Source organism: Ambystoma mexicanum, chromosome 9 (assembly GCF_040938575.1).
Source record: "Ambystoma mexicanum isolate Mex_15411 chromosome 9, UKY_AmexF1_1, whole genome shotgun sequence".
Taxonomy (NCBI): domain Eukaryota; kingdom Metazoa; phylum Chordata; class Amphibia; order Caudata; family Ambystomatidae; genus Ambystoma; species Ambystoma mexicanum.
In genome coordinates, this window is record NC_090931.1 from 731,180,902 (window position 1) to 731,206,684 (window position 25,783).

Sequence of the window (25,783 nt, forward strand, 5' to 3'; positions counted from 1 at the left end):
CTTCCTGCTGGCGTATTTGTTTCTGGATTAGCCCGTCTTTTTTCACACACGCCTTTCCCCTGTCGATTCCATGAATACGTGGTGTTGGCGCGCATGTAGGCGTTGCGAGCATTTACCTCCTGTACTTCCCCGTAACGCCCACATTTTCGCACGTTGTTCCCCATTCCGCGTGTTACGTCCCGTGTTCCGCCCACTTTTGTTGTGTGTGCTGCACTATCTGCGCTTTCCCTGTGCGCATAGCGCACGCCGTTTAATGGCGTGTGCGCCAGCATGCGCCACCCAGGATTTTAGCGCACATCCCAGGATTTACATGCGCACTGAATACCATGAATCGATGTGTGCGACTTTGGCACGCATGCTCTGCGATTTTCCCGCTTGCGCTCCCCTTTTCGGTGCACATTTATTCCATGAATCGGCCCGTAGGTCATGTTAATTTGAATGCAGGGAGATACATATTTTGACTTGTGGAAAAACAATTTTGGGGAAGCTATGATCCCGCTACCAATACATTATACATTCTACCATATCCAAGAAAGGTGTCCCCCCTCCACCCATGTGCACACACCAAAGGGGTTCTCACAGCGTCATAACCGTAGACTAAAGGGAAAAAGTCAAGTGTCCATTATTGTTAAAACACACAAGGACCCAGTTTGTCACACCAAATGCTTCTGACCTACACTAACTTACTCGAATGGAAGGCTCAACCCATGTGGGAAATGCAGGCTGCGGCCAAACAATTGATGAGCACCTCTTCATCTACCGTGGCCCATCTAAATACGTTAGACCGCGCATCGACGCGCATGCATTACATTGCTGTCCACAGTGTCAGAGAACGCTGTTTACTGCGCCTAATTTAGATTGCTGTAAAGTGAAGCCATACATCAAAAGTATAAACAACAATGTTGATATAGAAAACGCACTACTTATAAAACTCAAGAATTTGGTGGCCATCTTAAAATTAATAGGAAAGCATAGAATACCACCTAAATGCAGAAAACAAACATAACTCCATATAATTACAGATTGGAACACATCCTAAGGTTAGCAAACTAGCCAAAAGATAATTAGGAGACTTATATAGAAATTGCAAGTTGGAATATACATGCAATTGTGCAAATAATTAAAGCAAGAAAAACTTTTTTAAGAGAAAAAAAGCCATTCCTCCAAACAGTTAAGCCACACTCAATATTTTAAATCCACAGCTGTTCTGTATATGCACATGTATTAGCTTCATTTTTAGTTGAGCTAGAACTCACTTTTTTGATCATGAACCAAAAAGGTCTTGGATACAGTCCATATAAGTGTGCGGATTTTGGAGCAGTGTTTGTTAATGCGGAGATGCACCACAAGCGTTTCCGACAAATAGTTTTTGACACGGCATAGAGTAAAATGTTTAGCTTTGCATGTGGTGAATGTACTTTGTTGAAAAATGTAGTAACTTGTCTGGAGAATTTGAAGGCCGTGTATGAACCACATGGGGCATACCAACCACAGCCAAATTCCACATATTTGGAATTGATGAAATGTGTTGTTTACTGGTATTTCTTGAAGCCTTAACCAATTTTTGGTTAAGACTCCGTCCCTTTCTGAATGCAAACAATGGTTTCTCAATAGCGGAGTCACAAGTGCGTAACACATGCCAGTTCTTTCAAATTGAACCTTTTCTAGCTGTGATACATTTGCAAAACGTGGTGACACATACTAGTCTCTTGGTTGCTTTACTTAATATGCGATTCACGATTAGAATATCTTGCTCGCTTCCTGCATTCTTTACTCCTTTTGGATGGATAACCATGAAAAGACAACCTGTATTGTTAAATGTCGGATTGAATATTCATATTGGAAACTCTGGTACAATTTCTCATTATTCTAAGGAACATACCGTAGATGTTAATTTAGCCTACGGTGTTAACGTACCTGCTGCAGCAATTGTAAAGTTCAAGAGGTTACTTTCAAAATGTCTTTCTCAGCCCTTTATTGATCGAAGCCTTGAGATAAGGAGGCCTGTGGGATTGAGAGATAGCATGACCAGTGAGCAATATCAACATTCTGCTGAGAATACCATAATTTCAAACCCACCATTGAGAAAAAGAATGTTATTTAAAAAGATGGACAACAAAAATTATTCTAAAGAAAAAGAAAAGAGAAATGAAGGGCAAATACAACCCATTCTCATTATGGACCAATTTCAATGTACGAAACATAGCCAGAGATAGTAGCCACTAATTTTAACACCTTAAGGCAACTTACATGTAGTTTCTGGGATACAGCTGGTCACTATTTGTATTATTATCAGTGAACATCAGAATGACAGTCAAGGCCTCTGAGTGGAGCCATTTGAAATTCATGACACAAGGCTCTATCCAACTCAGTAACGCCTGTTCTGTTCGTGTAGGGTGCCAGTGGGAAGTGGTATGTCCAATCCACTTTAACCTCCACACGGAATGAGTCGGCTGTTGGGTGAAAAACATGAAATGTGCGTGTATAAATCAATATGCCCATTCCATTGGACGCATAAATTACCTCAGACTTTAAGAGAGCATCCCATGGAAATGCCATTCTCAGGAGTGTCCTCTGGTTGCAGGTGACATGTGGTAGCCGGTAGCGAATATATCTACATGTGTACATGTGAAGTGGCCTCTAGATAGTTATTGAATGTTAGTTGCATCTCGATGAGGTCATGAGACCAAAGAGAGGATCAGGCATCCATTTGAATGTTGAAAGCACTCAGATGCGTGCCATGCAAGGGATTTTAAAATGGTGGACATCCATCCTAACTTGCAGGGCCTCGACAAGGGCTAAAGCTGGGTTTGTGTTGGACTGGCAGCCTGGATCATGAAACCTCTGCCTCACCAAAGCCTTTCTCCTCTGTGTGTATCATCCCATTGAGCTGGCTGTTAGAAAATGCGGTGTTGTGGAATAAATATTAAAAGCACAAATGTTGCCTTGCTCAAGTTTCAATTTCTTTTAGTACTTTCGGCAAAAGAGTTTTGTGTCAAGTAACATACAAAAACTACATAGTTACATTTAAAGTGAAGATAGAACAAATAGAGAGAAGGAGAACAAACACAGTGCCAGCACTTTAATTGCTGCTCACAAGTCTGTATCCATGTTCAACTCCGGTAGCAGAAAGTGATTGTAGGTGGGAAGACAGATTCATCATAAAAAAGGTGATGATGTAGCTCACATTGGCTGCCCATCCATCTGCCTGTTAAGTGCCCATCCCCTCTTAGGGCCGTGCCTTCTCAGTTTCTAGGTCAGGGGCCTTCAACCATTGACTCCTCAGATCCTTTGGAACACAACTCATCTCAACCTCGGCTCGGGCAACATAGTCAATTGCAAGGCATTATTGGAGTCATAATCCAAAACACCAGGAGAGTCGCAGTTTGTAAACCCCTACTCTACATCCTCATTTATTACAATCCTATTCACTAATCCTTCTCTTCAGCTTGACCCCCCTCGTGCCTTATTTCTTTCATGCTGTCTACGTGCTGCTGATCAACATTGTTTCAGGTGACCTTTGTTCTTGATGACCCAACAGGTGCATCAACCTGTCTTTCACTACTGTGAGACCCGACTCCCTCATCGCATGTTTCTGCCATCATGGTCTGGTGTTTTGGTCATTTGAAAATGGGGTAGGATGTACCATATAATCAGTTTTTTGGTCATTTGAAAACAGGGTAGGATGTACCATGGAATCAGTAGCTTGCTATCAAGAGAAGTTGGAATTTGTGTTTAAGTGTAGGTAGCTCCCTTGAGGTTGAGGAGATGGAGATCCTGTGATGATTTGATGGCTGATAGATGTATGTTTTTTACTGTGGAAGGGGAGTGCTTACTGTGTTATGTCCAGAGAATGAAAAGGTTAAAGAGTTAGAGGAAGCAGTGGGTAGTCTGGAACCCGAGCGATGGGATATTTCAGTGGAGTGGAGGTGTCTGCCAGAAGAACTGCAGCAGATGTTGTTGGCTATGGCGGTGTGGTCAATGTCATGCATGTGTTACAAAAGAGGCGCAATGTGTTTGATGAGTGGCAACTTTATCATGGAAAGTCTGCCAGTATGGAGGTGGGGCTTGGAGGTGGCAGTAGCGTGTGTACGAGGGGAGTGGATCCATGTGGAAACATTGCAAACTTTGTCAAGTGGGGAGTTGGGGTGGAGGGTTTTGGAAGAGTTATGGATGCAGAGGTGATAGTATCTAATGGTAATGAATAGGTCTGTCCTGTCCGCACTGGAGGTAATTTCACTGTAGTCATAGAGAATTGGGTGGCTTTCATGCAGGACAGCAGATTTGTGTGGTGGAAATGTTAAGGTTTATGTGAATCGATATGTGTAATCGTGTTGGGTTGGTAGAATTATTAGGTCAGTGTTTGGTGCAGCACTCATTGTGGATAGAATGGAAGGGCTCGGAAGGTTTATATTCCTTAACTAAGCTTGCCATCCTGTTGCAGAGCCTTACTTTGAACTAACCTGTACTTTCTATGTTGCATTATTTAATGTTGGAGTTTGCATAAACAACATTGATGGAAACCCAGGACTGGTTAGCTCCCCCACCCTTGGTTATAGTAATGACGTTTGATCAACATGTCTTGCCCTTCATTTGCCTGATGTGGATGTCGCTGTGTTCATCATCATCTGCCCATGCATGGTGTATGGGGGTTGCATCCTCTTCTGTAGTGAGTGGTGGTGGTTGGCCACTTGCACCCAGTGTTAGATGCTTTGCATCCTCAATTGCAATCAACCTCTTCTTCATCTTGCCTTGACCTCCTGCCACTGCTTCTTTATCTCGTGATGTGGGCTAGCACACCCGGACATTCACCTAGACAGTGAGCGACTGGCACAGGAGACCCTTCTTTGTTGGGTGGGTATTGTGGACATATAGGCTGTGCTGTGCATGATTAGAATTATTGATAACTATCAGATAGCCCCTGGACTTCTTATTGAGCAATATGCTTATATCCCTTAGACACTATACTGGAACGATTTCCTTAAGGACATTGAATAAGATTTGGGAACATAATATATACGTGTACCCAACAGGCACTTTCACAAGCCATACAATAAGTGAAGTTAAGGCGGCTCTATTTAACGCCAGATCGGCGGTAGCTCTGGGATTTGTGTGTCCTTTAAAAAAAAAATGATGCAGGACCTGTCAGTACAGCAGAATTTGAATCTTCGAGTAAACCAAGAGTGTGGAATTAGCTCTCCCAAAGTGAAGACTCGTATGCGGCCTCCTTTTCATTAAAGACCCAACAAGCCAAGTTAGGTGATGAAAGACCCCATGGTTAATTTCTCTTGGATTGAGCCACTACCATTCTGCCCACAATTCCCCATCCCCCCACTTGACCCCATCACTCTCTCCAGTGGTGCTTAATAATTTAATTTTGCTTAAGTATACAGGACTCCTCTTTAGTTTGAAGCACTTGCTCCCTTAGGCTATTGTTACTTTTGAAAGTCACCTGCTTCTTATGCATATATGGTTTTCTGATTCTTTGATTTTTGTCCCTGGTTTACGGCCTATTATTTACAACCTGTCACCAATGTCGTTAAGAATACAATAACGCCTAGATATAGATCAACAATGTTTATTAAAACATTTTGGAATGATTCGGAGGGCTGACGCTCATTCTCTCACCTGGAATTAGCAATACCCTTTGTAACCCAGCCTTCTCTATTCCCCAGGTTAGTCTCTAGTGCTTATTAACTCCTACTGTTTAAGTTCTGTCTTTGCGGTACGTGGGGGCGTAATGCCTTATCTACCTAGCCTCCCTCTAGGACTTCCGAAATTGGGCCTACACTAACCAATAGTTAATTCAAAGGGGATGTGGGTGTTTCTGCCTTCCAGATATTCGACCCCCAATCTGTCTTATCCCATTCATGCACTGATGTTCCTCTCACTTCTCCTAACCTGTGCTCTACCCTTTTCCCACTATTCTCCTCCTTCCAGTTCCACCCAACTTCTTGCCTAGCTCTTCCTCCTCTGCCCCTCCGATCTCTTTCTCTCTCTCTCTTGCTTTCTACAATGTACTTCCACCCTCTGATGTTACTACTCTCTCAACTGCTACTTTCCTCCTCTGCCCCTCCGATCTCTTTCTCTCTCTCTCTTGCTTTCTACAATGTACTTCCACCCTCTGATGTTACTACTCTCTCAACTGCTACTTTCCCTTCCCCAGTCCATGACTCTACTCCCCTCCCCTCTCCACCCTCCTTTCACTCCCTCAGTCTCCTTACATGAACTCTCTGCACTTTCTAAAACATTCTCACTCGCCCACTGTACAAGCACATGCACAACACAATACCACTAGATTTCACCAACCTATACTTCACCTTCTCTGCAATCGCCACCACACACCAGTCTGCTGTTCCTCCTCCTTCTGGCCTGTTCGCCTGCACCCTCCTCCGACCTCATCTGAACAACCCACAACTCCCTGTTTTCTGTTCCCCTTCTTATCCACCCCTCCTTACTCCCATTGGTGTTCTTTCTCAAACAAATGTCGCTTTGTCTCCCTGCCCAAGAGTTGTTACAAGTGCCAGAATATATAAAAAATGGGTCTAAACCTTGCCTCTTCTTGGTGCACATATCCACCGTGCCAGAAAAATGGCACCCCGTCCTGGAAATGGCGACAAAATATCCTTGGTCATAACCACAGCCAAGATTCTTCAGAGCATTGGTCTGGTACAAGAAGCAGGCAACACAATCGTCAGCGGTCTTAAGTGAGAATGAGGCTAAATGGACACCACACCATGGAGTGACACAAGATAAAAAGGAGCAGAAAGTATGGACCGTAACAGTGTTAATCAAAAGTCTTAACCCTACGGTCACTTTTGTAAAAATTGTCAATGAAAAATTAAATTCAAATAAAAAAAAGAAAGTCTTCTAATTCGTCCACGGTAAGTATGAAACAGTCTCTTGTTGGGTCTAGAACCCACTCTCCTGCAGGTTCGCTACAGACTGCTTGGGAAGCTCCAATGCAGCTGCTGCAGCATGGTGTGTGCCTTTGCTAGTGGGCGGTCTGCAGCATTCCTGATAGCAGCACGGGCTCTCTGTTGCTTTGCTTAGTGGCTCTCTTTCTCCCCTCTGGTATGCTATCGTGGTCTGTTGTCTTGCAGGAGGTCTGCCCAGGTCTTTGCTGTATGTTGTTGTTTCTAGAAAGGAAAATAAATAAATTGTCCAGCAATGTGTTCAAGAGGTACAGGGTAAACAACAGTGGTACTGTTTAAATACACACCAGCTTTTAGGGAGGGGACAGGACCTAGGGCCCTCACAACAGCCACCTCCCCAGTATGGGGTGGGACTGACTTTGGTTTCCATCATGGTAGCCTTCCCGGCCCATACAAAGAGGGTTAGCATCCCATCTTGACATGGTCAGACTTCTGACATTGTTACTACCCTCATGAACTGGCACAGCTCTTGCTGTCCTCTCTCTGCTATTGTACAGGGACCTGCCTCGGCCATCTGTAAGTGTCTTACTGTAAGTCCTTACTGAACACAAGTGAAATTTCCATTCATCAAATAAATAAAATTAAAGTTTAGTTTTCCGTGTGCATATTACAAGCTTCCCACTAGTACACATCCGAACAAAACACCATTGTTTCCCTTGCACTTAGCAGCGAACACAGGGCGCTTGTATCATTAACGTACTACAAAACATTGATTGTACTATTTTGCATGGAAAATGTACATATGCATGTCTCCCCAGCAAGCAAAAATGAAGAAGGCCAGCTGTATGTATGCATATTCTTGGCCTCATGTTTAATCTAGGCCATCTGTGTGATACTGTGCGTGATCATAAATTGCCTGCAATCCACATGTAGCAGCGGGCCCAGCTTCCACAAATGGCGTATTATAGTGTACACGACTTTCTTTGTTCTGTATTTGAATTTGCTCTTTTCTGATTAAACATGCTCTGTAATCAGAATACGGAATATGATTTACCTGTTTGCAAGCACATATGGATTGTAGACCGGCGCAAACCAGAACTATAGACCATTTAAAGTTTATGTACTGTGTCAGTTCCTCTGAAGAATGGCATCCAGTTGCTAAGGGGATGTATTTGCTGGTTTACAAACCTTGATTGCGTGTTATTTTTCAAACCTTTTATGCCTGCCAAATTACATTTTGGACTAAAATAAGAGGTGACCACATTGTTGCGCGGGCGAAGCATTCGTTGATGCAGATCGCCATTCCTGAATCAGCACCCCTACTTGTTCTGAAGTATTTGCCAATCCAAATGCTTGGAACACGAAGTCTGCTTCTTCTCAACACGTGTGTGCATCACTAGTATATCTAAGAATCACTCACTAATTTGCTTTATTCAGAAATTAAACATTTATAATATAATTAGAAAGCATAATAACTTTCAATTCACATCAGTCTGTTGAAAACACTAAATTCACAGAGTAAAATAATCGGAATGATCAGTCTACATAGTTCAGATATTTCATTCTAAGCTACAACGCACCATCCAAGAAGTTCAATATTACCAAAACTGGGCCCGGACACAGTCATATTTAAAGTAAAAATACACCAGTGCATCTAATTAATTTAAAATCCTATATTTAATTATCAGCTGAGAGACCAATGTCTTCCTCGACTTGGCATAGAGAGGACATTGCAGCATGAAGTGTGTTTCACTTTCTTCCACGCCAGGGCAGTGGGGACACCTATTTGAGGTCTTTGAAGGCCATTTTGAAATATTAAAACTGCCAGCTTGAGTTCATTGCAAACTTTAAAAAGGCCATTTTTTTCCAAGGGTCAGCTAACCAATCCCAATCTGTTTTAATTAGTAGATAATGATATGTAAGGATGGATCCTGCTATCCCTGCTAGGGAGTGGCCAATGGCCCATTCATCAAATTTGACTTGGAGGACACTTAGCTGAAACTCTGCCACAGGCAGGGCGTGCGCCCATATAAATGAGATCTAATGGCAGTACATGGCTTTTAACATGCCATGAAGCGCCCTGATGCCTACCGGTTTTGGTGCTAAATAAATAAATACATACATGCTCTAGCCTTTTACACCTATCCATTAGTATAGCGGGCACATTTCTACAACACTTTTTTTGTGAAATTTCAAAGTTTCCACTGAATAAAATTGGAGGAAAAAAAAAAGGATGGGGCGGGTCTGTAGTTCATAATCTAAAAGACAAATCCCTAATTCCAATTGAGTGGAACTGTGGTTGCTGTTTATGGTGCAGGCAATCCTTTTATTTTTCAAAAACCAAATCTGTTCTTCATTCAAATGAGCGGAGGAGGCATGGCCCAAAGTTCAGCTCTTTAGAAAAGAGATGAATGAGCCTGGGCCATACAAACGTCTAATGTTGCTAGGATTGCTTTGCCCCCGAACCTGTGAGCAAATGGGGGAGTCAACCCCACACATTGTTTAAAGAGAACATGATTACGGGTCAAGTGTTCCTTCCTGGAACTGCTAGCAGACAATCTAAGGGCCTCATTACGAGTTTGGAGGTAGCAATGGCCGCTCTGGACGTCTGGTCAGACCATGGGAATGGGGAAAGTCCGGGTCCGGGTTCCCTGAATGGGGAAATACCGGGCCATTCTGACTTTGGAGGCCCCGGTATTTCCCCAGCCAGGGAACCCAGACCCGGACCTTCCCCATACCCATGGTCTGACCAGACGTCCAGAGCGGGTTACCCAAGGGAACCTCGTAATAGGGCGGAATGGGTTTAACGGGCCCGGCACCATTACCGGCGCTGTTAAACCCATTCCGCCCACCTCGTAATGAGGCCCCTGAGATCATCAAAATGGGTAATTTGGTTGATAAATACCTTTCTGGATTTTAAATTGATTTTCACTGGTGTATTAAGGGGCCAAGGCATCACTACAGTTTTGTGTAGATCGACAATATGTGAACGATTTACACAAAATTATTGGAGGACTTCCAGCTTTTAGGCCCCCAAGTGATTTTGATATTAATCTGCATAAAGCATTAGCATAAATAACCAAGAATCTCACTTAGTCAGAATGAACAACCAAACTGCACAATAATAGTGCTCTCAAGTTTGACGTTCCCTGCACAAGAAAGTCATCCAGGGCTGATATTTTCTTGGAATTCTGGGATTTGTAGCCCCTACATTTCAAATGGAAAATTCCAAAACTATAATTGTCAAATTTCCAGAAAGAAACGGGACTGATGTTGTTTCTAGGAATAGAGCTGGAAAACCTGAGAGCTCTACAAGAAGCCTAGAGAGCCCACCCGCCTAGAAAGATCGTTGTCTCTGTCTTCCCTCTGTACTCCCTTGCCTCGTCCTGCCTTGAAACACTTGTATATATGCACGTTATTAATGCCATATCATATCATATCATGACTCATCTCTATACATTTATGGTTAAACTTGGCTAGGAAAAACAGATCGCTTTACAATAAAGCGAGTGGTAGATAGAGTGGGGGTGTTACTTTGTCGGTCTGTGGTCCTCATTTGTCTGTGAAGCATCCATGAAGAACAGGGACTTCAGATCTTTCCTGAATCACAAGAGGGTGGGAGCCAGTCTGATGTTAGCAGAAAGGCGTTTCCAGAGGGTGAGAGCATAGGAGGAGAATGCCTGTTGTCTGGTCATCTCCTTCTTGTGCTTCAGGAATTCCAGTCTGGTGATATCTTGGCACCTTGTGTTGCATGGAACGGCTGAGATGGTGATCTTTTCAAATAAGTATCGGTTTTCTGCATTTCTAAATGGGTTCTGGTCAACCCCAACTCTGGTTAAACCTTTGCACCCAAGACATTGAAATGGCCATACGTTCTGCCGACAAGTTGTGAGAAGAGCACCATGCCTATGTCATGGCCCCATTCCTTGGAGGAATATCGGACGCTGGGACATTAAACCTGGTTTTCCTATGTGATTTGAATGTATACTATTCCACGCATGTAAACAAAGATGAGATGTCAAGGGAGCCATCTCAAACAATACAAACAGAATGCACAATCCACAGAAGAATAGTAAAGACTGTGCGTTTGCAGCATGGCAACAAGACTTCCACAAGGAAACACAAGCTTGTACAAATTGATTCATAGAGGATATATATATATATATATATATATATATATATATATATATGTATATATATATATATATATATATATTTAACACGAAGGTGAAGTTAGGGGTTCGTTCAATTGCTTCCCAAGATACCTTTCTGCTACCTGCAATTCTTCACGTGAAATTCAATGAGACTGGAGAGTAAAATAAGGGAGCACAATTATAGAAGTGACTCACAGAAGATGTAAACTAGCAGACATGGGAATGGGCTCTCATCCTGGCTTTAGTAATAGAGCAAGAATTGTGTGATTGTGGGCACATCATGTTACTGTATTGCATGTTGACTAAATTGTTAAAATTTGTAATGTAATACGTTGCAAACAATTCCTGCGTTGTCACAATCATAGGGATCTCTACCCTTCCATAATAACCTAGTTCTGTAATCCGTCCTGAACCAAACCCCATACATAAATGAGTTATTTTATAGCCGGTCCTGCCTGAGAATCTGATTAAATAAAATGCTATCTTAAGTGCCAGGCTATTATGTAAGTCTATGTAAAAAGGACGAGCAATCTCGTCCTTGGCACTTAAGAGGTTAAAGTATATTGTGGCTTAATCTGTGCTGTTTAAAATACTCTACACACATCAATATAAAATGTAAATGATTTCTATTTGTACACAGGATTCTGTCAGAGACTTCTCTATGTGTTAATGAACCTTTGCTAGATCATGCCGTGCCTACCTCTCCACACGTGTGTGCCTTGGTCCTCAGTGTGCTTAAGAGTTTGAGAATGTAGGCCCACAGCACCCACCGATTCCCCCTGCTCTACCATCACACAGTGGTATTACCGGACACCCAGGTTATGGGTACTGGTAGCACTGCTGCAGGTCTTGCACAGCTTTTCTGTAGGAGGTGTGCGCTGTCTGCACCTTGAGGCATCATCAGAATTTGCAAAGAGAATGAGAAAGGAAGGGAACCATAATTCCCGTCATTCCATCAGCCACTTGTGTGCATGTGCTTGCCACCATCTACACTTTTCCTCCATGAAATCAAAGAATACTTCTTTTACAGTCACTCTTCATTCAAATTCCATCGGGCCTTTCTGTTGGTACCTGTGCTCCTGAATTACTGTGATTTTCTTCCTGGTTCAACCTTAGGCTTTCTACTAGAGTAGTTGGCTCCGCCCGTGGAGGAAGCTGGGTGGTTGGACCTGCTGGCAATAAGTGGAGATTGACCGCTCACCCTGGCCTTCACCCGTTCTCTACAGGCCGACCAGGGTAAAGCCAGCAGTCAAGGGTGCAGTGTTGTGTGCCGGAGATGGAGGAAACTGGCTGCTGGGACCTATGGCCAGGATGCTGCAATTGGCCACGCCTCATGGCCTTCATCCATTCTCTGCAGGCCCACCAAGGTGAAGTCCAGAGTCAATGGCGCAGTGTTTGGTTTGCCGCCAAGAGGTGGCTGTCTGCCCTCCTGTGGTGAGTGCTCTGAATCAAACGTTTAGTCTTAGACTGCTCTAGACACCATGTTTGTGCTCGTGTTTCCAGTTGCTTGCCCCCTTTGACTTTTTAAAATCTTTAAGTGCCCAGCTACCCACTTTTAGGGATTTTTGGTTTCAACTGCAGGCCTTTTTATCTGCTTATATCTGCTTTGCATCTTCTCCCAATTCAAGATGGTTTAAAGGAAAGCAGTTACTTTGATTTCATCGGATGAGTGGAAGAAGACATTTTGTAACTTTTGAAACCAATTGAAGATGTCAACATTTTAATTAGTGAGATCCAAGACCTCCTGGAGTATATAAGCGACATTATCCCAGCTGGTTGCCCCACTGGAAATTATTAATCAGAATCTCAGGATCAGGAGCAGCTGGGGTGTTGGTGGGCAGACCCGAATCTAGTTCCCATTCTTCGGATCTAATTGAGGTTTTCAAATTGGACTCTTCTGCTACCAAGCCCGCAACCCTGAGAGGTGGCCCTTGTTGTGTGAAGGGCAAGTATGCACCTGACCCGTTGGATGTATTTTGGGTGAATAATCCGTTTGAGGGTGCAAATGGAAAGAACCATGTGATCCCGGTGTCTGGCCCAGAGGTCTACCGTGGAAGAGGTGCCATTGAGTGTCATCCCCTCCCAAGGGAGAATTGTCTAACAAGGTAGCCACAGGATGTGCAAACTGGGGCTGCGGGTGATAGTGTGGGAAAATGTAATCTATGCCCTAACCCTGGGCTTGAAGCTGATACGGACGATTTTTGTGGTGATAACAGGGCACTGAACCAACGCAGGCTGATGTACCCTGACTCGTGGGTACTAATGAGCCTTGTTTGGTCAAAGATGCTGATTCAGCACCTCAATTGGTTTTGGTGATTATTGCATCTGATATTCCCCTGAACAATCGCTTTGGACGTCTACGTGAGCTGGACAGCTGCAAGCCCGATTGGAATACTGGTCTTGTTCTCGGCAGTCCTGATGTTCAACCCCGGTATTTTTATGTATCGGTTGTGAGTGTGAGAAACACATGTGAGCAAAATTAAGTTGGAGCTAAGTAGACTTAAGAAGGTTGTGCTCCAGCTGGTGGTTGAAGTGACCAAACAGTCTCATCCCGAGAATCACCTTAAAAGCGGTGTTCAATGCAGTGTGCTACAGTGTGCTCAGAGTGCCCAGCTATTTCCTGTTGCAGTGCCATTTACACCATCAGGTGCTTCTGGATCTTTCGCTCAACCTGTGCTACCAATCACCAAACTGCCTACAGCTGGGATGGAGGCTAGGGGGAATTCTACGTCAAAATTGCCCAAACCGCAACCACCCAGTAACCAGCCCACCTTGATTTCAAAGAACCAGCAGGAATGTATGATGGGGGTTGGCTCTAGGCCTCAATTGGCAAATCCGCAACTTGATTCTATGTCTAACGCCAAGGTCAGCCAAGGTGATTTAAGGGTTTTATCAAAAACTATGGATAAGTTCTCCTGCTTGAATCTTCCGAAAAGGCTCTGGGTTTCTGGCAAATACCATAGCAAATCCAATGGGCCCTACCCTAGCCTCCCAAGACCTCCTAATTCTTATAACTCTGGAGGTCCTCGAGAGCAGATGTTTGAGCTCTCGAATTATGAGTACATGGTTAAGATGCCAAGGCTACCAGCTGGGCACTTTGATAGTCGGGAAGGCATTGTTAACAAAACTATTCATTGGCTTTGCCATGTTAGGGGTTGTCGAGCAATTATTCGAGAAGTTATTCTGGGCTGTGAGAGTGCTAATATGCCATCAGGTAGAGACAGCTTCATCCGGCTATCTCTGGCCAATGGCTGGTTGGTAGATGAGCTACGGTCTTTTGAACTCTGCACCTGTCCTGCAACAGGTTCAAAGATCTCCCCGAGTTTGCATAAACTGGCAAAAGGACAACCATATTCCCCACAGGGTTCTTATAGAGCAGCTGCTGTGAAATTGTCTCCATCTGATTGAGTCCTGGTGGGTGAAGAGGGACTTGATGCTGTAGATTGACCACCACTGACTCGATTGGATGCTATTTCATCTTTGCCATCTATTCCATCCCCCCATTAGTTAAAATGTCCATGCCTTGTTGTAAATTATTATCCTGGAATGTGGCTGGCCTCCAAAGACCTATGGCTGATTCGGATTGGATACGTTTTATTCATGACTTTGATGTGGTCTGCCTGCAGGAAACGTGGGTGATGGATGCTGTAGACTTGCAAGTTTTTAGCTCCTTTATGACACTGGCAGTGCAGGCTTCATGGGGGACATTAAACGTGGGTTGCTGACCTTGGAAAGCCCCCAAATTAGTTTAAATTTCACTGATAGGCCAACTGGTTCTGATGATATGCAATGCTTAGAATCATTCACCAGGGAGGGAAGGCCGGTTGTCTTGTTTAATATCTCTACAACAGGCTTTATGGTAGAGCCCACCTGGAGAGTCTCAAAAAAATGCTTAAGATCGTACTTGATTATGAACTGAAGGACATGGCAACTCCATTAATCCTGGTGATGGGGGATATCAATCTTCAGATAAAGCACTTCAAAGGCTTCACGGGCCGCTTGGATGACCGTGATTTTGTGTTGGGAATACATTCCCTGGTATGTGATAAACCATCTAGATCTCACCACTTTGTAATCGAGGCAGCCCACATATTTCATGATGCTAACTTGCGAGCCTGTAATGGTAGAAGTAACCCCGACCAACAAGCTGAATGTATATATTTAGGGCATAATGGGAACTCGAGGATCGATTATATTTCTATAAGTGTGAGCGATTGGGGTACCGTGGTTAGTCGTGAAGGTCTCAAGTGCAGTGAGGGCGATCATTGTCCAGTACATTATGTTATCAGCGGCGTGGTTATGATGCGGATATAGTGCCCATATCTATAATGGGTGATAGGAGTATTCCGGGGAATTTCAGACCCATATCCCTATTGGACACTGCTGGAATGATATATGCCAAAGTGCTACTCAGCCATTTGCAGTCTTGGGCATATGTGAGTGATGCCATCAACCACTAACAGGTAGCCTTCTGGCTGGGTGTTAGCACAGTGGACCAGGGTTTTAGATTGGGACTGATTGTAGCCAAATATATTTTTATTTGCCGGTTGCGGGTTTATGCAATCTTTGTTGACAATTGGACAGCCTTCGACTGTGTCCCACGAGGGCTTTTGTGTGAAGTTATGCAAAAGAAGGGCATTCCTGGAAATGTACTGTGTGATGTATTTACCCATGCATCCGAGCCCTACCTCAAAACTGTGCAGTACTGACATGGAAAACATCATGATGGCCAGAGCTTCCCAGAAAATGCACAGGGAAATGCATGAAGAATAGGCTGCCACTCATTTTTGCCGATGTTATGGGCACAGAAGGACACTGCCTAAAACCACCATTGGACTACCCACACAGTAGTCTGAAACCATTGGGAATGGCAATGCTGATTGCCAAAAGCAAACCCATAACTGTTGGGAATTCATTTTCTTAAATCCCAAAAAGGGTGCAGTACCAGTACTCACCACTATCCAAAAGCCGGCATTTTAAAACAACACCAGATTTTACTTTTTGTAAAACTGAATAAATGAACCCAGAGCATGCCAAAGAAAGACTTACTGAGAGGTGGATCCAATGTAAAGTTATATTCTGAAGTGACTTGAAGGTTTATAACAAGACTGGCTGAGCTGTGGATTTCAGCAGTTTAAGTAAATTTGGACTGAAAGACACTAAAAATCTAAGTGTTTAAATTGAATGAGTGACCTATTTCTGAGTGTCACATAGGTTGCAATTGTTTAAATGTCATAGTTTTGAACTTAGAATCAGCATTCTAGCTGCATATGTAAAAAATTGTCTTGACTTAAACTGGGGAACAAAAAGTGACATTTTATCTGAAACCTGGCTTGAGAAACTGAATTCTGCCTGACAACTACCCCCATCAGGAGTGAAACTTGAGTCACAGCTGTATTCCCAGGCCTATCTGCCTTTTGCTGGCCACACTAAGGATATGCCATCGCTCTGATAATTGAATTAAGGGGAGCCCCCACAGAATACAGGAGCTCTGAACAAAGCCCTCTCCTGACTCAGGCAGATGGTTTATTGCAGATGTCGTAAAAGTAGCTTCCTCCTGAAGCAAAGGGGAGGAGCACTGCCTGTGAGAGCAAGCTGGCTTGGCAGAACTGGAAAAACCAGAAATTCAACCTTGTGCTGGGGGAAAACCACACCCCTTTGGGGCCAGAACATAACTCTAAAAAGATGAATAACTCATAGAGCGGACATGTGAAAATTTTATAAATGATACCATAATTCTTGTGATTTTTCTGCCCACATTTTAAGAGGTTTTTAGAACCGATGGCATGTTCAGGGGGTTTTAGCGGAAAAGAGGATATTACTCAAAATGTGTGCATGTGAAAAATCTGACAGTTCATCAACTAATGTCCATACTCCTTGCGCACATGTGTGTAAATTTGGGGTAATGTCCGGTATTGCAAACCAGTTAAAAAGTGCAAAATATTGCCATTTCTGAATGCAAGCTCCCAGGAAGAGCAGAGTTTGGACAGGGTATACCTCCTGTGATATGTGATGGGTGCGTGTAATTTTAAAACAATATGTACCTCTGCAAATATGTATTTGGTTCAAATCTAGATTTGTGTGCAAGTTGACAGGAGGAGTGGACTTTCTGCAGGCTGTAAAATGACATCACTCTGACACAACTTAGCTCCCTCAATCAGGGGAGAAATGAAAGCTTGGCCAATGATAAGTGGAGAGGGGTAGAGCCTAGTGATGCTGCACACACACCCATTTTGAAAACACATAAAAGCAGACAGAAAGGACAGATAGGGACCTTCAAATCCATTTGCAGCTGGAAGCTCTGCCGGAAAATCCATATTTTACCTCCCTCAACCTTCAGAGAGCAGACATAGAGACTTCAAATCTATCAAATATCCAGAACCAGAAACCTAGACCAGACCAGCAGAGCAGAGCTGATCCAGACCACTGTTAGCAGAACCAGAGAGAGCTGACCCAGATCACTGTGAAGTGCAGAGACCAGAGTCCAGTCTAAAACCTGACCAGATCCGTGGCGAGGCCCATTTAACTCAAGAATATAGTGTGAGTACATAGAAAACTGTGCAGAACCAATCTCTTAGTTAAAATAATATAATCCAAGCTATTTTAATCTAAGTAGAACTGCCTCCTAACTGTCACCTGTCATTTGTAAAGCTGTCACCTGTCATTTTCTAGTTGCAAGCTGCACTTGTCTTTTTTTTTTTAACTTTCAAATTTCAAATCTGAAAAACGACCTTTATTTAATCGCTCATATCTCCGTGACCGTTTGTGCTAGAGACTTGCAGTAACTTTCCTCAGAAAGCTTAGAATTGTGGCTTTTCTATAGTTTTGCCGCAATCGTGAAAAACGCACTCGCGAATTTACCGCGATTTGCAAATTTCTCCACGTGTAAAAATCTGCTGCTGCTTGCCTTTCAGTTGCCAAAAATTTGTTTAACCTGCTAGTTACACCCTAGATCCTTGCTAAAGTGAGCCTGGACTAATATTAACTAGATACCACTCACCCTGAACCTCTAGAGGGAATTAAAAGCATTTTAGCATATTTTTTTTCTTCATTTCCAGCACATTTAAAAGCATTTGGGCCTGTGTTTTCAACTTCTGTAGTCTAAGTTGCTGGGGTGAACTGAATTACATTTGATTGCATTTCTGAGAACTGTGTGCTTTCCTTCCATTTCCTTGCATTGCATAAAGGGGGGAGGGGATTGCCAGAGAAAAGTGATTACATTGTCTTTTGCTGAAATCCTATCAAGTTATTTTCTGTACTGCATTTCATTCCACATTGCATCCATTGGAAACCATAAAAGTATCGTTGCTATCTTATCCATCCTATAACCACTCATCATTGATTATAAAGAAGGGTGCTAGTGCCAGATTCTCCGTTGTTAATCTTTATCATATCAGATTAAGTGTGATATTCAATTATTAATTATTAAAAAGTGTGATAGATATATATTGCTTTACTTCTCAAATAAACCTTTTAACTTGCAAAACAGAACTACTTCTTGGCTCAGTGGGGTCGGGGGGATTCTGAGAGAGGGGTGTTATATAGGGGTAGTCATCCAGAACGCATGAACTGGACATAAAGATATATCAATAAGGGTTTTCATTCAGTATTATAGACTAGGCGTTGACTTAGCTGTAGTGTTGAATTGAATCCTCTTACAAATTGGGGGCTCGTGCCGGACGTTTGGATTAGATCTATCACTTGTGCAGATTAATACAGCGTGCCAGCTGACCAGATACACATATCCGGTCGGAGCACACACTGTGTTACACTGTAAAGCACTTCTCAAAGGAACGCTCTAAGAAAAAGGTCTGTTTTGCAAAAATAAAATACAAACTTCTGTAAGTCAGGACAGAGACCAATCTCTAGAATGACGACCTTAGTAGACATGAAAATAGCCAGAGAGCACCTCTTACATAAACTATTTGTGAGAGGTGAATGGACTGAACAGGGCCAGGATGCCTGGTTGCAGGCCATCACGCGACAGGTCACTGAAACAGGGTCAGACCTATGGAGAGATCAGGGTCCATTACATGTGGCCCTGAGTGAACTATATATGGCTCCTAAAGCCAAAGATGAACACAATAAGATTGCCAGGATAGCAGCATACCTGTACCTATATATGGGAGACATGCAGGATAAATGCACTGAAAGCCAAGATCTGGCAAATAGGCAACAGATGGCAGTAGAGAAGGCCCGATCTGATCTGGCCTCTTCTGAGCAGAGGCTGCAGAAGAGCCAGGAGTCAGAAAATGATAGTAGGCAATATATCATTAAAATAAAAGAGGATATGGGCATCCTACAACAGGAAAAGACAGACCAGGATACCAGATTTCTGGCCCTGCAGAAGGAGCACCAAGACAGTTTGGACTCCTTACTGCAGAACCAGAAAAAGTTGGAGCAACAGATCAATTTCAACAGGGCATGCGCGGAGCAGGTAGTCACCCTGCAAAGCCAGCTAGATAGAGAGAAAGAGGAGAGCAATAAACTGATTCTGAAAGACCTGGATACCCAGGCAGAGTTTGATGAGGAGCGCCAAAAAGCTGGTGCCTTTCAACGACAGAGGGACGACCTGGCAGCACAGATGCAGGCTCTCAGTCAGGAAAGAGACACTTTAGGCCAGGAAGTCTGCCACTTAAAAAAGGAAATTGAAGAAAATCACCTGGCCCTCCAGGGGCTGGGTGACCTCCAAAAAGAAAACCAGAACTTGGTAGAGCACACCAGAAGGGTGGAAGATGCTCTGGCAAGAAAGGAGCAGGCCAGTTGGGATGGGACTCAGGAGGTAAACCTCCTGCAGCAAAGACTGGCCCAGTTCTCCAGGACCAACCAGGAAGCACAGAGGGAAAATGAGGCCCTCTGTCAACACAATGATAGGCTCCAACAACAGGTAGCGATGCAGGAGAGACTGATAGAGTCTAGTAAGGCCTTGACTGAGGAACTGAAAGCACAAATGCAGGCTCTTGCATTGCAACAGGGAGCAGGGGAGGATAGAGATGAGGTTCGCTGGGAAAGAGAGACTCTGACCATAACCTCAGGAGCCCTAACACCAAGGGCCTTCATCTCTCCCAGTCCCTGGACTCTACCACCCCCATGTCCCTTGGCGCACATGAGCACAGGGCCACAGGGATGGCAGATTACTATCCAGCTAAAAGTATGGGGCTCATAGGCCAGTACCACCCAGGAATGGAGGGGTGGGCATCCGGGTATGGGCACCCAAGTACAGTACAGTTCAGTGGGGAACCCCAGGAGAGTAGGCCCCTTAAGGGCATCCTGAAAACCTCTGCCCAGTTAGGTCAGTGGGGGGGGGGTACCCAGCAAATCCTGGCAGCAAGGAGGGATCTGAAGACTCCTCTGAGCGGTACAGGACACAGGAGACCAGATCCCCACATTCTGCCAGCCATTTCCAGGCTCGCAGAATCCGGGAAAACCTGGAAGAAGAGACGGGAACCTCGGGGAGCAGTGCCTCTGAGTCAGAAGATGAATGGACCAGGGTTACCCGAACCAAAAAGGCCAATAAGGCAAAAAGGGCCTTGCTTAAGGACCCCTTAAAGCAGATTAAGGCGATCAGGAGTGTCATCACGCCTTATCATAAGAACGCCAAGTATTCTGTTTGGGAACACTTGGAGCTCTATGAGCAAATGGAGACTTTTCGTTTGAAGGACAGCCAAAGCTGTATTCAATATGTAAAGTGGACCTTCTCCCCGGAATACTCCAGTTTCTTTGCGGGGCTGGAGGACCAAAATCATTTAAGATGGTCCACCTATAAGGCGGCCATCTTGAAACATTTTTCTGTTCACAGAAATCCTCAAGAGGCTCGCAAGGCAGCCTACAATTTGCAATGTGGGGAGGATCAGGCCCCACAAGAATTTGTGCAAGAACTGAAACGTGCTTTTGCGCAGACCACCAGAAGGGTGCGCACAGACAGTAGAGAATTCATTAATACATTTTTTCATGCCTTGCCCAAATACATAATGACCCAGCTCGTGAGGGATTTTCACGAGAAAAGATCTTTAGACTGGGTCATTGAACAGGCTACCCGGATCTATGAGGTGCAGAAACCGGTAGATAGCAAAAATAATGCCCAGAAAAACCCCAAAGCCAACAGCACCCCTGCTGCTGCCAAGGTGGCAGAGGTAAAGGTCACCCCCGTTTTAGAGTTGGAGATCGGGGGGCCTAAAAACCTACCTGCACCTAATAATGCTAGGCCCAGAAGGTCCTCGGGCCAGTCACAGACAGGGAGCCAGGGAGGCAGCCCCACAAATGGGGTCCCTCACTCTCCTGATTATGTAAGCCCCCGTTACAAGGGAAACAGACCCATCCTGGGTTATGTGTGGACTCCTCCAGCCCAAGGGGGGAGATCCAGCCAAAAACCTAACCCAGGGAACTTTCCTCCTAACTTCACACCGGAGGGCAGAAATTCTCCGAATCCTGGGCAGAACTTTTTCCCCAGGTATCCACCCAATTTCCAGCCCCAAAATCCTCCACCCTTCTTTCCCCAATTCCCTGAGCCCAGACAACCTAATCCGGGAGAGGGGAGGCCAAGGGTGGAGGGGTACCCAAATCTTCCCAACCAGGGGTATTACCAGAGGAGGGACAGCTACCCTTCCCGGGATCAGCCCAGGGGAGAAAACAGGGCCCCGTATCAGCCTGAGCGGGTTTCCCAGTTAGAGCGCCAGGTTCAAAACATGGCGCGGGATCTGGGTCACATACTGAGGGCTCGGCAGAACCCTCAGATCGGCATGCCGGCGCAGAACGCACCCAACTCTGGACCTGGTGCTCCAGAACAATGACGGGGGCAGCACCCCGATAACACACCGGTTCCCAGGGAGGAGGCACAAGGGGAAGGGGGGTGTAAAGCCTTGGAGGAAGCTTCCTTCCTCACTTGTAAACAGCCCCTGGAAACCCAGGAACCGGAAACAAAATCTCTTGCCCCTGAAAGTCTGCCTCCTAAGGAGCAGAGGGGGGGTAGGAGAAACAAAAGACCCAAACAGACTCAGTTTGAGGAGGAGGTACAGGTCTTCCAATTTTAGGGAGAGGGATCCTCAGAGGATCCTGGGAAAAGGATCTTCTCCTTCAGAGAGGGGGGAACTCCTCCCAAAGAAAAATGGGTCCCTAGGGATGCAAATCCCGACTGGGGAGATGTGGAGGCTGAGCTACCGCCGCCCACCATCTCATCCCAGAACCAACAGCAAGAAAATCCCCTGGTTCAAACCCATCCTGGTGACTGCCTCCAAAAAGGGGGGGGCGGCCCGGAACCAGAGCCAGGGGAACCCACACTGGCTCTGATCTCCAGTTGCCAAATTTTTCTTTCAGATTCCCAAGGCTCTCCACAGAATTCTGCCCAAATTTCTTCTCTTGCAATGTCTAAAACCAGAAAGTTAGCCCACCAGTTGTCCAAAAATGTGCATTATCTGTGCCCCCTTGAGGAGAAGGAGGGAAGATACTATGCCCCGGTCCGAGTACAGGGGCAGGGTACAATTTTGGCACTGGTGGACACTGGATCTCAAGCTACCCTTCTGTCCAGAAGGGCCTTTGACGAACTGAATGCAGGAAGGGGAGAGAATTACCAATTTCCTCTCACCTCTCTTCCTGGACAACTCCAGAACTTTGACGGGAAGGAAATTCCCGTCGAGGGGACGGCAGACTTGGACATTGTGTAAACAAGGTCCTCTGGACCCAGACTAGCCGACCAATAAAATTAAAACAGAGTGTCAACCAGGTTAGTTTAAACGGCACATGCCACATGGTTGAACAAAAATCTGACCAAGTAGAATTCCACTTCCAGAACAACCAGATTCCAGACGTGACAGTAATAGCAGTAGGACAACAGACTGGTGATGGGGGGTCCTCTCTATTTCTGAAAATCAACCTCCCTTCCAGTCTAAAGTGGTACTCCACGCTGGAAGGAAACACCCTGAAATTCTATACTAATCCACAATCAGAAACTCCCACTCCTATAGTCCAGAAAGATGTGAAATCAGCTCAGAGCCTGGCTGATATTCAGCAAATTGGAGAGCAGTTGTTCATCCCTGTCCAATTAAATGATGGGAAGGACTCTGTTCTCGCTCGAGTGTGTGTGAACAATGGTAAGAGCTTCATCAGCGAAGCCATGTTCCGCCAACTCCCAAAAGATCCAGCCATTCCCACATTCAAACTGATAGACAAATGGGAAATGGACCTGGAAGCACCTAATTCCAAACAGCTCCTGCCAAGCAGGTGTATGCTCAAAATCTCCATTGGCAACAAGAGCATAGTCCATAATTGTTGGGTCGTGCGAGACGTCACTGCCGCCTTGTACTTAGGCAGTGACATTCTCAATCGCTTTGCCATTAGTTTGGACCTAATAAACTTCAAAGCTTGGTCCCGATTAGCGGATAATCCCATGGGCTTTGATGATCCAGAAAAAGCATTTAGGTCAGCTCAATTGCTACCTTATGCAGTTGAAATTCAGGTTAAAGAGGAAGTCACCATCCCAGAAAGGACCCGACAATTCTCCCTGGAAGTGAAAGTTAAAAGGGGACAAGAGTTGAAAAACCCTGATGCTTACATACATCTAAATGCTTCTCTCCAACAGCAAGGGTTAGGGGTAAACCCAACTCCATTAGTCAACATAGAACATGACACCATTCTAATAGAGGTGGATAACAGCGACTTAAAGAGTATTACTCTAGCCGCAGGCACCATTATTGGAATGGCGGTTGATGACCGACATTTTTCCATTGATTTAGTAAATGAACTGTTAGGACCACTCCCCAAGGACTGTTTTGACAGTGACAGTGAGGACAATACAACACCAGACAGGATTTTTACCCGGCATGGGGGGAACTTCCTGGTGTACACTTCCTGCCCCTATGGTAAGGAAGATGTGACTTGTGACTTCAGGAGGGATGAGATGATTTTCCAGGTCCATGAGGGCTGCCTTTCCCACCTGAAGCCTCCAGTCCAAATCAGCACTCTGACCAGGGACTTCTCCACCCAGCTGGAGGAGGCCGCTGAGATAGCCAAACCAGAAGTCTTTCCAGACTTCAGGCAGATGGTGGAAGAGAGAGTCAACCTAGCTGATGCCTGTGTGACTCTGGAACAAAAGCAAAAGTTGAAACAAGTTTTCTTGGATTTCCAAGATCTCTTTGCGGTAGACTCATATGACTGTGGTCGCACCGACATCCACACAACAACAATCCCCACGGACCCTGGCATGACTCCTGTGTTTGTGAAGCAATATCGCTTGCCTCTCGCATCAATGGAGTCCCTTACTGAAATAATTAAGAACCTTGAGTCCAGGGGAATAATCCGTCCAGTCCACAGCACCTTCAATAATCCGGTGCTGGGAATATTGAAGCCAAACGGCCAGTGGAGACTCTGCGCTGACCTTAGGGAGCTCAACAAACGGGTCCATACTTCCCGATGGCCTCTGCCCTACATTGACCAAGGGCTGGCCCAGATCCAGGGGTCACAGGTATTCACTGCAATAGACCTGACAAATGGATACTGGACCGTGCCTGTCAGTAGGGAGGACCAATACAAACTGGCTTTTACCTTTGGGGGCCAGCAATACACATGGACCCGATCTCCCTTCGGATACCTCAACTCCGGCAATGAATTCAACATTTTCCTACATAAGGCCATGCCCGACCTGGGTGCGAGGGGTAACCTGGCTTATGTAGATGATGTCCTCATCAAAAGTTCATCTGTGGAGGAACACATAGCGGAGATCCGTTATGTTCTGACCCAGTTGAGGGCCGCCGGAGCAAAACTTTCCTTTCAGAAAGCACAGTGGTGTAGAACCCGTGTTAATTTCTTGGGGCATGAGATTACTCCTCAGGGTCTCTGTCCCCAGGAAAAGAAAGTGGAAGCACTTCAAAAACTGAAAGACCCCACAACTCTGCGGGAACTAAGGAGCCTCCTTGGACTGACTAATTACAGCAGAAAGTTCATTGAGGGCTACGCAGAGATCACCAGACCCCTGATTCATCTCCTGAAGGGGGGGTCAAGTGGGAATGGGGTCCAGAACAAGCCGAGGCAGTAAAACAACTCAAAAGAAGCCTCTCACAAGCGCCTTGCCTAGCTTACCCTGTCAGAAACAAGGAGTTCTTCCTGGAGACGGGGTTCTCTAATACGTGCTTGACGGCAGTATTATACCAAAAACATGACAAGGTCAATAAAGTAATCTCCTATGCGAGCAAAACTTTATCCTCTGTGGAGGAAAAATTCAACGATTGTGAGAAGGCACTCCTGGCGACGGTGTGGGCATTGAAGAATTACCGCCCGTTTATCCAGGGGGAACACATCATAGTGGAGACTCCACACCAGCCTCTGCAATATCTCCAAAGTGACAGAATCCGGGCCGGAAATGTGAGTAATTCCCGAATTACTTCCTGGATTCTGTCAATGCAAGGCTTTCCTGTGGAGGTCAGATATGGCCAAAACAAGAAGAGTCCCCTCGCGCAAGGTCTGGCTGACTTGCATGATTGTGCCAGAGAAAACTGTCTCGAGGACGAAAGTCTAAAAATCAAGGACAACACGGAGGCATACCTTAATTCCCCACACAAAGTCTTTGAAGAAGACAAGTGTGAGGGAATGCCCACTGTCTATGTGGATGGATGCTCTTACCATGTTGACAACGACGGGGAGAAAGAACTGGTGGCTGGCGTAGGGAATGCATGGGTGAATGAGTCCCCCGAACCCTCCGCTGGATACAAAATTGGTCCCCGAAGTAGTCAGGTGGCAGAATTGATGGCTGTGCATCAGGCCATC